Source organism: Quercus suber, unplaced genomic scaffold, assembly GCF_002906115.3.
Source record: "Quercus suber isolate HL8 unplaced genomic scaffold, Cork oak 2.0 scaffold_132, whole genome shotgun sequence".
Classification (NCBI taxonomy): Eukaryota; Viridiplantae; Streptophyta; class Magnoliopsida; order Fagales; family Fagaceae; genus Quercus; species Quercus suber.
The window spans coordinates 276,288-283,788 of NW_027069595.1; the positions used below are offsets into that span (position 1 = coordinate 276,288).

At 28.5% G+C, this 7,501-nt stretch overlaps 1 long non-coding RNA gene across 1 annotated transcript; it reads right to left on the reverse strand.

Moving 5' to 3' along the window:
* Nucleotides 1-2,888: 2,888 nt before the first annotated feature.
* Nucleotides 2,889-3,677, reverse strand: LOC136068746 (uncharacterized). The gene is made up of 4 exons (XR_010630065.1): nt 3,608-3,677; nt 3,408-3,515; nt 3,054-3,322; nt 2,889-2,956 (listed from the first exon to the last, which is right to left on the reverse strand). It is a non-coding gene; the product is annotated as an uncharacterized LOC136068746 (long non-coding RNA).
* Between the last annotated feature and the right edge of the window lie 3,824 nt (nt 3,678-7,501).

The following is a 7,501-nucleotide window of genomic DNA, read 5'->3' on the forward strand; positions in this document are numbered from 1 at the left end:
TCCATCCTCACTTTTTTTTTTCTTCCTTCTTCGATTTTTTTTTTCTTTTTAAGAAAGTTTATTTTTTTTACCATCATTGTATATGTTTTTGACGTTAAATTTTTTTATTTTTCCATTTTGGTATGTAGCAAGCTTGAGTTCTACTTCTTTTTTTCTTTTTCTTTTTTATTTATTTATTTTTTTATGTATCACGTTAAGTCCTTTTTTTTTTTTTTTCTTTTTCTTTTTTAAATTTAATTTTGAAATGTTAACACCCTTTTTTTTCTTTTCTTTTTTTTAAATGTAAATTTCACACGTTAACTCCCTTTTTTATTCTGAAAAAAAAAATAGAGATTAAGAGCAGTTTAGGTATTAAGTGCTAATAAGGTTATACATGTAAAATTACTAATTTAAAACTGCTAAATTTGCTCAAAGTACCCTCAAATTCAACTGTTTAGGAAGTGTAAACAGCTTAAACATGTAAAATTAATAATTTAGAACTCCTAAATTTGAGATAAATTTGAAAAAACTGTTTCTTCTATCCATGTTTAAATTTTAAACCTTTTAAAAAAATTCATAATTTTTAAATGGCACTTCTATTTAGCAACACCTATTTTAGCAGTGATAGAGAGATTTCATAATGCAAATTATCTTGAAATCTTACTGTTGCTTAATGATAATGGGTGGAAGTTTTAAATGGCACTTCTATTTTAACTGCTTAGATAGAAGACGTTATAAATTTGTAGATATACTTACTAAAATCTCTCTATCACGTCTATAATGGTAATTTAAACAGTATTTTGAAATCTCTCTATCACGTCTTCTATCTTTTAGACCCTCACGTTCTATTAACTCCTTAAAATTAGGCTACAAATTTTTAGCACTCATCCGTACATCTCCAAAATGCTCTCCATGCCTAACCACTAATCCAAGTTGTGTCAAATGATCATTCTGTGTGCTTACATTACAGGGATTCCGTACATACAAATGGAAATTTGTGGGCATCAGCAAATAATAATTATATCCTCAGCTGCTCTAGATCCTCAGCTGCTCTAGATTCGATTGCCAAGATATTTATTACTTTGCTGTCAATAGTACCCTCTTTTGCTGCGATTTTGTCTTTGCTCCAAGATATGTGAATTTATTTTGCCTATAATTTGGTTGATGAACGTGGGGAGTGTTTTGGTGTACTGGGAGTGTCTTATTTTTGGGTGGTTGAGGTAGTTTTTTCTTAAAAAAAGAATGTGGGATAGTATTTCAACGTGGGTAGGAATTTATTTCAGATGGAATTTACTATTTTGACCCTATTTTGATTAGTTTAGATTAATTAAATTAGGGGTATTTTTGACAGTAAAAAAAACAATTCTACATTAAATTAGTTTAGATTACTTTTTTTTTATACGCTACATTTTATTTAACAAAATTATTAATTTTAGTTTTTTTTAGAATGATATTTTGTACACGCTACATTTTTTTTTTTTGAATGATATTAAGTGAACAACGAGATAAACAATTTTTTTTGGTATTACAGTTGCTAATCCTCCTATCCATTCATCAGTACGTTAATTACTTTCATGTGATGAAGGTTTTTTTTTTTTTTTAAAAAAAAAAAGAACATGTGATGAACGTTTTAAAACAAATTCAAATAAAACATTTAATAATTAGCTATTTATTTAAATTGTTGATAATGTGGTGATAAGATTTTAAAGACTCCATGATAGAGTTAAACTCTAAAAAATCTTTATCTTTATTCTCAACAATTTTATTAGGATTTTCAGGAAAAATTATCTCCTCAAAATTTAAATCAAACACAAACTCTAACAAACCTATACTATTGGGATGAGTTTGTATTTGTCAGAAGTTATGTGGGTAGATAATTGATAGAGCATTATTTGAACGTGGGGATTTTTTTTTTTTTTTGGTTGATGAACGTGGGGAGTGTTTTGGTGTACTGGGAGTGTCTTTTTTTTGGGTGGCTGAGGTAGTTTTACTTGATGGTTTTTAAAATATAAAAGTAAGAAGTTCCACTTGATGGGTCCTTTAAATAACTGATTTAATCCTAACTAGCCTCTGAGCACGCACTCACGCGCGTGCTCAGAGGCTCTTCTATTTTTTGGGTAAGGGTTAGTTTAGGGTATTTATTATAATTTGGGATTACTACATTCTCTAATCAAAAAAAAAAAAAAAAAAAAAAAAAAAAAAAAAACCTAGGGGTGTGATGAGTATTATGAGTGATAAAATAATTTTTTCATCACACCCCTAGGTTTTTTTTTTTTTTGGTGATTAGAGAATGTAGTAATCCCAAATTATAATAAATACCCTAAACTAACCCTTACCCAAAAATAGAAGAGCCTCTGAGCACGCGCGTGAGCGCGTGCTCAGAGGCTAGTTTTTTGTAATTATTATCCATTTTTGCCAATTTTTTCTATGCAGTAATCAACGTGTTATTGATTGGAAGATGATGCAATAATTTAGTATTAACTTTAGGGGGAGGAGAAAAAATATCCTCTAATAAATCTTATATAGTGCATTTATTGAAAATGCATAATAAAATTGTAACAATAAAACTACTTACAAAATACATGTGACGACCTTTACAAAAGCAATTATGAAGAAGTTGGTGGATCAATGTAGAAAACCGAAATATTTACATCAAGTAAAACTGTAAAATAATGCACTACATCTGAAACATGGAATAGGTGAACTTATTAATATTATGACAACTACAGTGGAGAAGTTGGTGGATCAATGCTATTTGTTTCACATTCTAATTGCTTCCAGCAACATTGCCATGAACCTATGATATAAAATGTGTTAGTTTGTGTTATTAATAGAGACTTTAAAACGTAATAATAATGATAAGCACAATAAACATCAAGCATAAACTTTTTAAATGAAATAATTGAACTAACCTTGTGATGATATTGCATAGCTCCATGTATGTGAAATGGTCTACTTCAGCTTGGGACTTGAAGAACTATCATTTAATTACCAAATTTTTATATAAAAAAATTAATATAAAAACTATGTAATTAATATTTTTTTTTAAAAGTAGACATGATAATGATTTGTACCTGCTTTATAATCACATCGTCTTGACTCTCATTTTCTGTTTGTCGTTACTATTTTTGGTGTTGAAGATCGCATCATCCTTGGTTTTTTTTCTTCGTATCTTTTTTTGCTCTTTGATGTTAGAAACCTTGATTTTATTCTCTGTTTGTCTCTGTTGGCATGAGTGTTTGAGATCACATTGTCCTTCATTTTTCCTTTGTCTTTATTCTTATGGATGTTAGAAACCTCATTGCTCTTGACAATGAATTCTTGTTTGTCTTTGTTCTTGGAACTTGAAAATGAAGGAAAAAAAAATGTTTGTATATAAAAATTATCAATTAGTTATTTTCCTATTTTAAAAAAATGGCGTAACGCACCTTTCCAATTCTTGTGACTCTAAAACTCGTTTTACTTCTTTCCAAAGCTCTTTCTTGTCAGCTCGAACAGTGAATCCCACCAGGTGAATAAATTTGCAATTTTCGAACCTAATCCATACTCAGCATGAAATTTTAATATTAATTTTGATAAAGCAATAGAAAGGGATGCTGATTAAAGATATGATTAATCAAAAATATACCTTGTTATCAATGGCCTCCATGTTTGATATTGACTGATCATCCTTCACTTCTCCCAATGAGCAATAGGAAAGCATGCATTCTATTATTTAGCATAGTGGACTCAATCTCATCATTTGAGGTGGCATCTTTCCTGTTACCAATAAATTGTATATATAAAAACTTCAAGAAACGAAATATTAAAATGAAGATAGCATAACCATTAAAATTTGTAAATTATTAAAATAAATCTATAAGTAAGACAGTTCTTTTCAATTGTTAATTAATACCTATGATGAAGGGAACAAAACATCTTTATACACAATATTTCTTGTGTGAACACCTTCCTCCTCAAGTATTCTTCCTTTTTGCGAATATATTTAGAAAAATATATTTAAATTTAGGTTACGATTTGTGAGATCAATATGATGAAAATATAATTTAGAAATGTTTAATTTATTTCACAAAATCATTTATAGTTAAAATTAGATTAATTTTTCGTACTCATTCACACGCTTAAAAAAAAGAAAAGAAAAAACCATGACATTTTGGTTAATTTGGATGAGAAAATAATGTGTCTGTTTGTAACTTTATGTGTTTGTGTGTAATGTAAGAGAGAGAAGAAGTGGCTTAGTGAGTTTAGAAGTTGAGAGTTGTGGAGGTGATGATTTAAAGGATTTGAATGTACATTTAATTTCTTACTTTACTGGATATAAATATAATATCAAACAAATATGCAAAGAGGCACCGAAGTTTGAAAAGAAAAATATTGTTGTTTTTACGTTAAAACTTTTTTAATCTCTTCTTTACTAAAGTGCCCTAAATTATCATAAAAAAATATACCCTTAATTATGTGGGACATACTGATACATGGCTTGCATTTTGGATTGGGTTGGATGCTTCTACTAATTTTGGGTAAGAAATTTTTAGAGTATTTATTATAATTTTGGATTACTAAATTTTCCAATCACCAAAAAAAAAAAAAAAAAAAAAAAACTAAGGGTTTGATGGAAAATTATTTCACTACACATAATACTCATCAATGGCCTGCATGTTCATATTGCTTAATCATGCACTCCATTATTTAAATAGTACGTTTTCAATGTACTATTTCAAAAAATCACACTTTAAATTTAGACCAAAGCATTAAACTAAGTATATTCTCCTCTCTTAATTTAATCTTTAATTTACTTTTTGAAGTAAATAATACGTTTTTTTTAATGAAAAATGAAATCGTTTTACTGATTTCTCTTTTCAAAAATTCAAAGTATTTACATCTTGTACGCTTGTACTTTGTCCTTTTTTTTTTATTTTTTTTTATTTTTTTTTATATACACATCTATTCATGNGGAAAAAAAAAAGACTCCTACTATAAAACTATTACTATAATTTCTCCATCCATATCCTTATATTTAGGCACTAACATATCGGATTTTGAAAGAAAAATAAAGGGTAAATTTTAGGAAATTTAAAAGATTAAGGTGGGGAATTAGTGTGATCCTATCCTTATTTAAAAGTTTATCAAAAAAAGAAAAAGTACACGTTTGAGAAAATCCCATGTTCTATTCATGTACTATTTTAAAAAAATCTCACTTTCTATCCCACGTTAAACATCTCAAGTTTTCCTCTCTCCTTTATTTATTTATTTATTTATTTTAACCTTTTTGGTGCTGTTGATGTTGTTTTTTTTTTTTTTTTTTTTTTCAAATTTTATGTATGACAGTTATCATTTTTTTGTCTAATCCTAAGATATAGTTTTTTTAATCCTAAAATTTAGTCATTTACTACACATCCATAACATAAGTAAATAAAAGCTTAAATTGAAAATTTTATGGCAAGAGATACATGTTAATTGTATACAAAAGAAATATAGTTTCTATTTCGGAAGAAATTTTTTTACAACACTTTCTTAGATAACAACCACTTTATGTGAGGTTTAATACATATAATAATTCTTGTAAAGTCTCTCACCCGAACTTATATAATATTCCATTCCAATGAATCCTCAATGCAATCCCAAAAATTTGTGCGTACGTGAACCTGAGAGAGATAAAAGAATTAGGGTTAAACCAAGAATTTAAAAAAAAAAAAAAAAACTTTAATCAACAAACCAAAGTTAGCGTGCATGTTATCTTTTGTATATATTAAGAGATTCGAAAAGTTAGTTTTTTTTTTTTTACTATCAAAAGTACCCCTAATTTAATTAATCTAAACTAATCAAAATGGGGTTAAAATAGTAAATTCTATCCTAAATAAATTCCTACCCACATTGAAATACTATCCCACATTTTTTTCTTTTTTTAAAAAGAATTTAGTATAGGAAAAAGTCAATTCAAAAAAAAAAAAAAAAAAAAATCTTATAACATTTTCATAATATATTTATTTGAGTTGTGATGGTCTCAATATAAATCAAGCATTAAAAAAAATCAAATGTAAGGTATAAGGATAGAAAGTTGTTAACCTTGATTGTTGGCATAAACCCAAGGATCCAGTCTGATAGGATCAAGCGCTTACCCACTAGACCAAAAGCTATAACTAATGGTAAGGGTGCAATTTTATTCCCTTAAGAGGTGGTAGCTCAGCATCAACGGATCGACTAAAACTTGGCCCAACCTCGCCTCTGCCTTTGCAAGATGTTGGACTTGATGCATTAGGCCTCTGCTTAACAATCCTACCCCCGACACCTACACATGCACAACAAGGGAGTCAAACTCGTGACCTGGCTGGCTAGCTCTACCAATTGCTAGGACCAATCACTTATCCATTACACCAAAACTTATGATTGATGGTAAGGGTGCAAATTTATTCCCTTAAAGAATGGCAATCTAGTGTCAACAGATTGATTGAAACTTTTTCGAACACAATCAAATTTTTTTTTTTTTTTTTTAATCTTATTCTAGGAAAAGTGGTCGCATGGTAACATGTTCAAACATTAAACCAAAATATAGCTTAATTGTTTCAATTATGTTCAAGGTTTGATAGTATGATCATACACAATTTATATATTTATTATATAAAAATAGAAACGTAACATTTAATATTACTAATTTGTTATATTTATATTGAGCAATTTCATTATTATTTTTTATACCAATGCAGAATTGGACAAATGCCTATTTATGAATTATGCACCTCCGCAGGAAAAGAAGCCATGGGCCATGGCTAATAAGTAATATGTGCCTTCTCTTCCAGAAAAGTGTTTCCCTACAAAAACGTGCGTGGGGTGATGGGACTATGCTTCTAGGCCAAGGTTTTCAGACCCAGATCATTCATTGAATTGTAAAAAGAAGAAGTTCAAGATTTTTGAGATCAAGTCTAGGTCGAACCGGGATGACGTCATAATTAATTTAATACAAAAATAATTAAAATAAATGTGTAAAATTATGTAATATTGATGAAATCAATATTTATAGAGATTCAAATATATCTTATTTCAAGATAAAGATAATATTTCTTATAATTTGTTGCATAGATTTAGTAGACACTCTCATAACTATTTAAAATATTTTAACAAATTATATTTAAAATATAATAAATTAATATAACTAAAAATGATTTTAAAATTTTAATTGAAAAATTAAATACCCAAGTACCCAACCTCCGTTCAGAGGAGAGGAAAAAAAACAAGCCCACCCCACTCACGTTTTCCCAAGATAAAAAGAAGAGAAAATAAAAAAGTTAAAACAACTCAAAAGTCATTGAGATCTCATGAGTTATAGCTTTTAGGTTTAAAGTAAATAATTTAAAATATCCAACACCACTCACGTTTCCCAAGCCAATTGATTTACCAAAACCCTCTTTTGTTTTTTTTTCTTTCTCAGTTTACTTTCGCCAACAGAGTAAGGCTTCGTCTCTTTCTCTCCCTCATTTCACAGTCACGATCTTCATTCTCAAACAAACAGAGCTGAAGGCCAGGT